The sequence below is a fragment of the Tubulanus polymorphus genome, chromosome 1 (genome assembly GCF_964204645.1).
Source record: "Tubulanus polymorphus chromosome 1, tnTubPoly1.2, whole genome shotgun sequence".
NCBI classification, from domain to species: domain Eukaryota; kingdom Metazoa; phylum Nemertea; class Palaeonemertea; order Tubulaniformes; family Tubulanidae; genus Tubulanus; species Tubulanus polymorphus.
The window spans coordinates 6,324,038-6,336,433 of NC_134025.1; the positions used below are offsets into that span (position 1 = coordinate 6,324,038).

At 40.1% G+C, this 12,396-nt stretch overlaps 1 long non-coding RNA gene across 1 annotated transcript; it reads right to left on the reverse strand.

The window, feature by feature from the left end:
* Positions 1–11,212: 11,212 nt before the first annotated feature.
* LOC141898145 (uncharacterized) lies at positions 11,213–11,806 on the reverse strand. Its single transcript, XR_012618518.1, has 3 exons — positions 11,609–11,806; positions 11,436–11,509; positions 11,213–11,343 (listed from the first exon to the last, which is right to left on the reverse strand). It is a non-coding gene; the product is annotated as an uncharacterized LOC141898145 (long non-coding RNA).
* Positions 11,807–12,396: the final 590 nt, after the last annotated feature.

A 12,396-nucleotide genomic window follows, 5' to 3' on the forward strand; every position in this document is an offset into this window, starting at 1 on the left:
TCAGCAGAATAAAAATATTTTGATGCAGCTAGCGCCCCCTCTTTTCTGGTCCACAATTCAATATTTATGACGAAATAAAATCACGGATAAAGGTGTCTGATCACGGCCCCGGACGCAGCCGCGGCCCGGCCCAAATTTCAACGTGCAGTTAATTGTACCGGTATTTAAATCTAGTGATTGTGAGATTAGTCTTTAAAACGATTTGATTGTAAATGGACTGTGTCACTAAACCTAAAACCGTTAGTGAGGTTTTAGGTTAATGACATGCACCAGTGATGACCCCCTGGAAATAAAACATCTACGCCGGCATTGGCCGCTATTCATCAGAACCATTTTAACATTTCAATTGTCGCGAACTATTTTCTGGTTTTGGATAATTTTCATGGGTATTAAAATGGTTTAGTGACTTACTTATACATATGATATGTTTTTTTTAATCTTAGAATAGGGATTGTCCCGTTATTTATTTATTTGGTTTGTAAATTCTGTTTGATTTTTCGATTGAGTGTCCCTTACAGACCCACCACACCTGCCGGGAGCGAAACAGGGAGTTTGATTTTGAAATCGGAAATCGAAGTACAGATATAGTTGTGTGATGGGCGGTCGAGTTAACAGAATATTTTTAAATCGAAGTACATAATTGGAAATTCGATTCCGGTTCTTCCAAACAATCTTCCATTCAGTCTGAAATAAGATTTTTTACTGGTTTGATATCATTAATATTGCTTCTTATGGTTAAAAAAGATTTTAATGCAGGCTTAAACTGCAAATAACCCTTTTCAACCTCTATGAAAATAGGAAATACAACTTCAAGAGATACTTAGATATTTCAAAATCAATAAATATTACGATTTCTTTTACGCGCGGTTAAGATATGCGGTCCTTGGTTTCACATAGTCACTGTTCTCAATTGTTGCATTCAAAACTTCCAAGAATCGCCAACAAATATCTGCATTTCATTTCCTTTAAAATGGTGTATAAATTAAGTTCATCGAGCAAGGGACTGCAGAACTATATGATATTCAATCTAAACTTATTTTTTTTAAATGAGCGCAAATTATTGCAACAATGGGACCTCGAGGGACCGCCACAAAATGGCGCCTAGAAACTGGAAACGTTCTTTATTAGTCTGTCCGCAGGTTGAAGTCCAATGACTTTGAGCGTTCAGCCGCTACAATGTGATCCGCTAAAAGTCAGCCAGAGGACAACATAACCTACCCATGGGTATATATTACTCAAATTTACCAAGAGTGATTAGATATAGTGTTGCGCCAATCCCTTCAGTCAATCTCTAGATCAGTTGAAGTTTATATTTGCCTGCGCCTCATCGCCAGAAATTAAAACTGATCTACGCGTCTTCGAATAAAACTTTCCGACGGAAATGACATATTTTTGATTTTTTTTTAATTGTAATCCTAGTATTATTTCTGAGTGACACGCGCGGGCTGACTTTTAAAACCACTGATTATTAATCTCAATTTTCAAGTTTTCAACTTTTTCTTATGACGTCGTCGGCCGCACCCCGAAACTTTAGCTACCTCATTATGATAATATTTATTGATGACTTCGCGATAAGTTGGCCACGCCACGCGCGGGATTTCACGTACGTATATAAAAGCGACGCTCTCTTTCTGCCGCAGGTCCATTTTTCTGTTTTCGAACACAGTCAAGACAAAATGATCGCCATGTTTCGTAGCCGGAGGAAACGTTCACGGAATAAACCGAACACGTTGACCAGCTCAAATCGATTAAAATTTCTGCTGAATTTGGCCGTTTTATGTAAGTACACATATTTACGCAATTTCTTCGTAAATGAAAAAAATTGAAAAACAGAACAGGATCTGTGGAAAACTGCATGTATTAAGTCACTTTTCGGTAAATCTGAGTTATGTCCATGCAAGGTAAAGTTGTCGTATGTTTTGTGCATGGCTAGCAACAACATTGTTACTACTTCGTGTATTCAGCAGTGTACGTTAGGGTCCAGTTCCACAGTTCCGAGTTGAGATTTAACTCTGAGTTAAATCACTGAAAATGAACTGACTTTAACTCAGAGTTAACTCTAACTCACAACTGTGGAACTGGGTCGTGTTGTTCAAAAGATGTGTAGAGCTAATCTGTGGATATATTCCATAGTGACAATTGAAATAGCATTGTTATTAAGGTCCACCAGATATAATTATAACCAACTTTTGATCCACCGGTACCGGCGCCATAATATGTTAACGTGAGCTACCATACAAAATACAAACTTTCATTCAATATTTCGTTAAATAGGGCGGCCACTAACCTGGAAATCAGTTCAGAAGTCAGGGAATCTTCTTTTCTTTAAAAAAATCAGGGAATGGTGGGGCTATTTTGTATAGAAAAAAGCTTAGAATAAGTCAAAAATCAGGAAAATATGTTGAGATCGCCAGATCGCGCGTAAAATCCAACAATTGCCGTCTATGTCTTACGTATTTGACTGTGTTAATTGATTGGATTTTTAGCAGATCAAGTCGGGGAAAACAGGATAAACGTACGATACTATATTTCGTCCACCTTCAATTACTAAGACATATCTTTATTGCAACATCATTTTTGAAATGACTCCCGTGACTTTTCAGGTGTGGCCTGTATTCGGTACTGACGTAAATTTCAGGTTTGGTTGCATGGAAATTTTGAAATGAATATGACATTTGAATATCAAATTTCACGGTTCTTAAAAAAATGTCTGAATAGGTCTGCACCTTGGGACTCATCTGCTATCAATGAATGTTTAAGGCCCATATATGCAATGTTTTGTAAGGCAATCTGATTGAAATATCTAAATCGAGGTATTCACGGAAAATTAGTTTCGAGCACCGGTCGGTTATTAGACATTTTATTTCCAAAAACGAACACCAGGCATTTGATCTGCAAACTTAAGAAAAGCGATCATCACGAGACATCTTTGTTCAGAGCCTCATCTAATGAACTACAACACCAAACATTAGATATCGTTATCAGCAACCTTCGTCTTGGGTGAAGCACTGTGTGGACGGTCAGTTTTTGAACGTGTACTGAAAAAATATCTGGTGTTTGTTGTTCATTTTTCAATTGAAAATATCTGAGGTGAAAGCAAACCATATACAACGAGAATCCCCAATATACCATTTGACATTGGAATGAATATGGATGGCAAATGCGAGAAATATAGAAATAATCATTCCCATTTTCTTCAGGTCGAGGCATTCTCGAGGGAAGCGCTGATGGAGTCGTTACACCGATCGGCGCCTTTCGGCGACAGCGTAGCGAACTGTACGAGCGTCCGACGATCGAACTCGACCGAGACGGAATCGGCGTCGCCGTGTGTCACGGCAGATTCACCGCGTGCAACAAGGACAGTTGCGCGTGCACCATTTTGGGTAATTGCTGCGACCACAGATTCGTTACGTGCGCAAAGAATGACAGCGCAACCGCTCGTAGGCGGGCTCTCTTAGAAAAACAGCTCGCCAGTGTCGGGTGTATCGAGGTGCCGACGAACGACGGCTTTTCGGAACGATTTTTCGCGATCGACCGATGTCCCGACGGTTACGACGACGATTCGCACATTCGACGAAGTTGCGAGTCCCGACCGCAGGCGGCAAGCGTCCTCTCGGAGATGCCCGTCTACAGAACGGATTGGTTGCCATTTAAGAATATGTATTGTGCCATGTGCCACGGTTTCAACGTCACCGAGTTCTGGCCCTCCACAGTGAAACTACGGTGTTCTCACAGTAATTCGACGATGACCGAGATCGACGAGGTCGTCGCCGGTATGCGCAGGACAGAGGCCGACCCGCAGAAGCGTCTGCCGCAGCATTGTCAGTTTACGTACATTCCGCACCCGTCGCATCAGCTACGATTGCAGTCGTGCTCGAAGAAGTTACCATTCGAGGAGAGCGCCTGTCCTCGGACAGCGGCATATTCGATCGTAAGAACTCGGTGTAAGCAGATATACGACCCGATATCTGCCGTTATCGACGGCCAGCTCAGCCATTTCCGTAACTCGTACTGTTTGAGATGTCAGCTTCCCGATTTGGTGGAGAACGCGTTCATCTGTATAGCCGAACCGTACGCAAGGAAAACGTACGGCTTGAATATTCTGCTCGATTTCAGCCTGCTGAACGGCGTGACGTTTCGCGCAACCGGCGCATCGCGTATTTCGCTGTTCCCGGTCGAGTTGGCGTGTACGAAAAACGGTAAACTGTTCGATAAGGATACGTATACGTGTCTAGAAGAGGGATGCTTGCAGGGGTATAGCAGAGTCGATGGCTGTGACCTATGCAGGCTCGATTTCGACGAATGGCCGAAAATCAACGCGCGCATCAAATTCAAACTATTCATCGAATTCACCGAAATTCAAAAGCAAGCTATGATTCTTTATCAATATGATTTGGGTTATTGGTATCGAGACGAATGCGATTTCAGTTTGGAAGGACTAGGAATCGTCAAACTAGGCGGGATAGAGACAGTTTCCGAGAACGCCTACAGAATACGCTTCGAATTCGTGGCGGTGGTCGATGATGAAATGCGCGACGCGGCCGATAGGTCCCTGGCGGCGATCGAGCTCGTCATCGCCCGCTACAAATCCAAGATCGACTGCCTCTTCGGAACGGACGGTAGCGTCGTCACCGTTTCCGAATACGATTTTAACATGACAAGTTCGACCGAGAATACCGCTTGCGTCGACGAGAATGAAGGTGGTGGTGTCACTGAATCTCCTGCCGACTCCCCGACACAAGCCTCGAAAGATGTTGGTGATGATGATGGTGGTGATGATGTTGGTGATGATTCTAACGTCGACCGAAGATTCGCATCTTACCGCATATTTCAAATCACTTCAGTCGGTGAAAATAAAACCGTAAAAACTAGCAGGTGTTCGACTAGAAAGACCGATTGCGTTCGAACCCATTCCCCGGGACGCGGTGTCGTCTGCCGCCCGGCGTCCAAACGTCTGCTTTCGATCGGCGCACTATTCGGCGATCGCGATTTTGTGATAACGTTCGCCTGGAGTTGCCTGTCTATCGTCGGTCTAGTCACTACGATTGTCGTCTATTTCACGTTCCCTTCGCTTCTCACGTTCCCCGGCAAACTGATCATCAACTTTTGCTTCGGTCTTGCGACGGCGCAAGCTCTGCATGTGTCGACGTTCGCCTTGAGCGACGACAGGTCATTGTGCGTGGCTATGGCCGTCTTGAAGCACTACGTCTGGTTGGTGGTATTCTCCTCGATGACGGCCATATCTCTGCGCATGGCGCTTGCTTTTTCGACCGTTCGTAGATTGACCGACTCGACGAAGGTTCTCATTTTCTATCTCTTGTCGACGTGGTTTCTCCCTATTCTGATCGTAGGGCCTTGTGTCCTGCTCGATTCGACGCGAGTCACCCGCTTCTTTCGTGCCGTCTACGGCAGCCCGCAAACCTGTTGGTTTAAACGCAACGACTTTCTCATGTTCGCCTTCGTACTGCCGGCCGGTGTTCTCGATTTGGTCGGTTTCGTGTCGTTTCTGGTTACGGTATATCGTATCCGACGCTCGATGATCACATCGTCCGATACGGTGAAGTCAAACTGCCAAAGAACGACGGCGGTTATATTCTATCGAATGGCGTTGGTGACCGGAGTGACTTGGATTGTCGGCTTCGTGGCGTCGTTCGTCGACAACAGCTTTCTCTGGTACGCGTTCAACGTACTCAATTCCTCGCAAGGGTTTCTCGTCTTTTTGGCTTTCGTCGTCAACGAGAGAATGTATGCTTTGTTCAAGTATAAGTTCAAAATCGGCAATTGTCGTTCGTGCTTTTGCAAGTAGTGTATAGTTCCGAGATTCGCCTGGGTCTTTATCGTTCGACAATCAATCCGTCTCTCAGATATTAGACAAATTTTTCATTTCTCTATCGATTTTGGATTTTCAAGCTTCATCTGAGGTATTCTGAATGGATGAGAACACCAGGTATTTTATCTGCACACTTTAGAGAGAAGTAATCACCCACACTTCACATGTCGTGTTTATCGTGAGACACTTTTGATTGCAAGATGCACCACAAGCATCAGACATTAAACATTTTACCAGCACACTTTCGTCCACAATTCACATGCGTTCAGTACTTCATCTGAGACTCATTAAACTGAAAATGAACTACAAACACCAGACATAAGACATTTCATCAGCACACTTTCAAAAAGGTGATAGTCCAAACTTCACATGTGTTCATCTGAGACTGTTTCAATTGAAAATGAACTACAAACACAGATTCAAAATTCTTTTCGGGCTCTCACAAAATAGATTTTGAACACCAGGCATTTGACATTCTATCGTCAAGCCTTCACATGACGTGCAGAATTTTCACTAATGCATCTATGAAGGTGGTTCCAATCTCAAATGGTTTTTTATCAGACATTTTCGGTATTTGCTTGTTTAATACGCTAACGAGGGACCTAAAAAGGCTTACTGTAACTTAATATCTGGAAAATAAATGTAATATAAATTTTTTTCATTTTCAACGCAGGCTGGTGCTCATTCGACGGTTCACCAGTCATCAATTGCATGGATGTTTAACTTATTGTCGTAGCCTGCTTAATTTTCGACTTAAAAACCTTGAGCTTAACTCGTAAAAAAAACTTTGCGAACATGTTCTAACTAGAATGGCTGTTGATAAGGGCGGTAACTACATGTACTATAAACTAGCTAGAGATCTTAAGAGCTATACAAAAATCCTACAACCGTGATTCAAGTTTATGAGCAGCCAAAGTTTATTAGTAGTTACGGTTTAGAAGAATAAGGAAGGCTGTAAAGGCGTTTACTCCTCATTTCTAGAGTTGGTGGAATGCGAGAAAATATCGCTCAGTGGTTGTGTATTTCTAAGAGCAGTTTATGAAATGTACTAAGGTAAGATGAGTAGGATGAAAAAAAAAATGAATCCATTAAAATCCGTAACAAAAACCCTGTATAAAAACCCGTAATACATTCATCACTACGCGGGGAATGGATAGCCTTATACTGTGGGTTAATCCAGGAAAGTGTAATGATTACACTTCGCTGGTTAATCTAAAGGTGTTCAGAAGCAGTTTTCATGAAATAAAGGTATTAAACCGTTCTGCAAATAAGCGTTTCTTGTTTGTTGTTGCACGACTTTTCACAACAATATTTTTAAGTGTTTGGATCGAAAAAAAGTCGCTGATTGTCTACAATTCATGTCGCTATGGGACTTCACCCGAGATATTTTCAATTGAAAATGAACGACAAACACCGGACACTAGACATTTTAACAGCGGGCTATAAAAAATTAATTGTCTCAACAAACATTTCTAGGACTCCAACTGATACATTTTCAATTAAGATTAACAAAAATACCGGACGTAAGATATTTCTTCCAGTAAAATTTGAAAAAAAAATCACCCAGACATAGTAATCATATTGAATATCATGGCTGCGAGGATTGAGGATTGCCATAATTGAAACCTGATCTGTAGTGTCGGAAACATCGAATACGTCATTTTTCAATTTTTCAGGGCGACGAATTATTATCATGTTACGGATGATTCAGAAAAATGAAATAAAAACAGTGATCTTTTTCGAGAGTACATTAAGATAATCAGATTGAAAGGTGTCGGTGAACGACGCGGGTTGTTTTTTCTTCTCCATAAAACTTAGAAATTTCTATATATATATATTTATCATATAAATCACACGTCGAACACCAGACATAAGATATTTAATCAGCACGTTTTCAAAAACTGATCGTCGACACCTCACATATGTTCAGTACTTCCCCTGAAACATTTTTGATTAAAAATAAACTACAAACACCAGACAGTGGACATCTTAACAGTACACATTCAAAAGATTGTCATTCGGGATTTCTTCCGAAACATTTTCAATTGAAAATGAACTACAAACATAAATTATTGAACATTTTATCAGCAAACTTCAAAAAATTATCGTCCATTCTTCACGTGTGTTCAGAACGTACTACACCAGATATATTTTCAAACTACAAAACATCAAATATTTAATCAGTAGCATATTCATCGAACTAAACAATATAAAATCGTCGAAAGTATGATAATATTCTAGATTTATGCAAGAACAACAATGCGATGACGAATCTACAAAGATTTACCGCTGTGACTAGGCAAGTATGACTTCAAATTTGAAGTCTGAAAGATTTTCCAGCGGATTTTCCATGAACTAACGCGCGTCTTCGATTTTAGTAGTTTACGCAAATTCCACCGGGGCTTTCGAGCTTTGGTGAAAGAACCCTTTTTCAATTTCTTTTATGTCGGGCCATTTTTTCTTAAAATTTTCGACCCTTAAGTAGAAAAGGCACATATAGTCGTCCCTGTCAATCACAAACGTAGAAAAGGGCACATTTTTTACAGGACGAAGCAGTAATTTCAAAGAAATTCAGTCGTCCATCAATACCAAAAAAAAACAAGAAAGGGCACTTTTAGTCGATCTTTTCAATCCTAAAAGTAGGAAAGTGCATATTTTTACAAGACGAGACAGATATTTTTCAACAAAAAGGTTCACCATTCTTCAGGATTTCATCTTTATTGCCTTGAAAGTACATCTTAATGCAGTAAATCTCCTAGAAAGAACAATTTGCATCAGGGCTTCATTTATGCTTGGAAATATTACCAAAAAGCAGTAAATTTTCAAAAAATTCTAAGGGAGGACCCCAGATTCCCCTCGTTTTTCGCGGATAATGCCATTTTTTACAAGTGGTCCTTTAATCCGTCCTTGTTTAATGCTCATGAATGCAGGATATCGATCTAAAAACAGGTGAAATATCAAAAAAATTTCTCACCCCCTGCGCGATAGCGGTCACCGCCACTACCATTGTGGGTGCTTTTTGGTGACATTGCCCTTTTTGCCCCAAGTAGAACACCCTCCTGAACAAATCCTGTGTATGGGCCTGGACATTGTATTAGCAAAGTCTAGTTTTCGGCTGGATTCAGTGCCAATAATCTGGATTATTGAGTTAATTCACTTTGACGCTTTCCAGAGTTCTGGCCAGGTATATCTGTGATTTTATTTACACTCCCAACCTGGCATACGGAGGAAATACATATTACATATATATAACACCAAGATTTACAACACAACACTTAAGTGATAACAATATAAAGAATAGAAACGTAACGTTTATATTGCCTGTATATCGGATTATTTATAGCAGACATGGTTTCTTGAAGACTAGGTACTGGTCACGAATATCTTCGTCTTGAAAAAGATTTAGTGTTTGTCATTAAATTGCTGCGTTCAAGTCACAATCACCAAAGGTTTTCTTTATATATGATAGCCAAGGGCTCTTAAACTTATCCCCTAAAAATTTCTGACCAGTCTTGTAAGAATGTGCCCTTTTCTACTGTCGTGAGGACGACTACCGTGCCCTTTTTTATTTTGGGGATGAAATTTTTGAGAAAAAATTTGCCAACATTTTCAGACGTTAAGAATTTGAAATTGGGCATTTTCACCAATGTACGGGAGTGATACCGGGCCCCTGGTGAGAATTTGGGGCAGGCTGTAATCGGTGCACCCTCGCACGGTGGGGTAAATCAAACCCTGGCATTCCGTGGTAAGACTCATTAACCTCACAGACAAAGCTCTTGTTTTCTTTTGTGGAGCCATGCCCAGGGTAAGAATAAATGGAACCCTGATCGCTTACCGGGTTCCAGTTTCAAATATTGGGTAAATCCCACAATCGACGAAAAAATATAGTCCGAAAATGTTTCCTTGAGCTAGTTCAATTAGTCGACTCATTCTTCTGGATTGTATATACTTTTTACAATTTCTGTATACCCTCAAGGAAACATTTTCGGACTTTGAGGATTGTGTGCCAAACGAACCAGGGGCACAGTTCCACAAAAATCCTAAATGGATTTCATTAATTAATCAATTAACTGAATTTGTCCTGGTTAGTCTAAAAATTCATCATTTTCAAAAATGCGAAGACCCACGCAATTCTTTCACATTCAATTTGTTTGTGCCTTTTTAAATGATTTTGGGCATAATTTGCGGGCAAGTGGCTTTCATGGAAGGCAATTATTTTTTATGGCTTATAGATTATGCACCCTTTTATCTCAGTATCCCACCCAGAAACCAAAATTATTTGTAGTCGCAGTCTGGACCGCGCCTGAACTGGGTAGGTTTTGGTCTATGATGCGGGAGTTTCCAAGTTTAGAAGCCAACAGTTTCATACGCATACACTGAGTTCATCCTATGCAGGGTCCAGTTTCACAATAAACTCCTAGATTGATTTAGGATTAAGTTTAAACTATATTCGTGAAACCGGGTCCACAGGATCCGTTTAAGACTCAATAAGATAAGTTTTTGATTAAATGACTTTTATGAAACTGAACCTATGCGATGTAGGTTTATCGCCTACGTAAGGTTTATCATGTACGTGACGCAGAGTCTATGAAACTGCTGGCGTCTGTGATCACAAACGGAACAACAGAGAAAATATATATTTATTTCAAATAACACGATACAGCAGTTCATACAAAATAAAGTCCCATGATAAAAGAAAACGTGTCATTGCATGTGGGACTATAAGCCCGTTTACAATACATTATTATACAAGTTTATACATACATGCCCAGAAAACTGGGTTCTGAGGTAGAAACAATTACAAACTAATGCAATTACATGGAGTGTGTAAAATATCTCATGCCCTTGATCTAACTCAGAATGCCCATCATTTATCTTCAATTTCAATTTTCAGTAAAAATCAAAATAAGATTAAAACTACAAATTTAAAAGAATTAAGACACAACGTTTTGGAGTCTCTCTAGAGACCATTGTCAGATATGAAGAAATAACTAAAACACAGGGAATAGGAAGAAAAAGTTAATTAAAAAAGGAGAGAGGTGTTAAGTGCTTAGGTTGAGAGGTTTTGTGATTTTGTGCATAGGTTGTTCTAGTTATTTCTTCATTTACCGGTACCTAAGTTTATCTTGATTGTGATTCTTGATAGATAAATTACGTGTCTAATCTTTTAAATTTGTATCTAGCAGGTTCAAATCATCTATTATCTACACCTGACTTAGTGAACAGGCAATTCTACAGCAAAAATGACATCACAGCATTGTGAGATGAATCAGGGGATGACTCCATTGTTTTTATGGATACATGATTCGCAGTCATTGAAACCATCAGAAACAGAACAACAGTAGGTCTGTACTGGCCGGCACAATATAAAAATTTTCATTTGGCTATAAACTTTAAAATTGCAGATGTCTGAAGTAAGTGGCAGTATATCAATCTCAGGTAGATGGCGTATTGGTCTGTGTCCCTGTCAAATGGCATATTGGTCCCCACTTCATCCTTGAATAAACTCGTGTCTGCAAATATGACATCGAAAATGTTGGATTAGATTTAAACAGTCAAGTGGGAATTTCATGAAATACTTTAGAAACAAGAGTTTTATAGTTACCATATAGAACTCCAAATAATTAAACACCAATTCCTTTGATCAACTTTAAACTGTTCTATTGGACAAATTTCAAGCTGCAAAAAAAATCATACTATGAGAACAATTAGCATCGTATTTATAATACAAAATTCTAGCAGTCAGAAATTGGGGGTAGATACTATTAGAAAACCAACCATTTTGAAACTTGTGTTTATCTGATTAGTTCAAGCTCAAGTTTCTGAGGCTGGATTTCACCAAGGCAGTCTTGTAAGTGTTGTACCATTTCGACAATTTCCATTTCTAGCAGGATTTCACTTCCAAGAGCCATAATATCATTAAATAGCAACTTCAGCAACAACGAGCTTCTTCAAAAGATGAATATTCTCAATTTATCCAGCTGCAATTTGTGTCTGGTGCACTGCATTCTGGAAAGAGAAAAATTATGCCAGAAAATAATTGGCGAAATAAATAGAAACTGCGGCATGTGTGTTCGATTAACAGAAAACCCACCAGCCTTTTGAGTAGGGGAGCGTTCATAAAGTACGTACCTCCATTGGGGGAGGGGGGTTACTGAATTTTGGTACAAAGTGGTACATGGGGGAGGGGGAGGGGGGTCAGCAAAAAAGGTACGTACTTTGAGGGAGGGGGGTATTAATCAATCTTGGTACGTACTTTATGTACCAAACTCAAATGAAAATAGCTGTTGGTGTTTTATCGGCTTTTAGTACCGGGTATATAAAATCAATAAACAACAATACTTGCTTAATTCTTTTGTTACATCATTAATGAAATCAGGTATTTATATTTTTTTTGATTTGTGTTCTTTGCATCAATATAATTGGGGGTGGGGGTGGGGAGGGGTGGTCATGGGTGCGATGGTACGGGGGGTCAGTGAATTTGGTACAAAGGTGGTACAAGGGGGGAGGGGGGTCAGAAAAACGGGAGATTTCGAGGTACGTAATTTGTGAACGCTCCCTAGTTT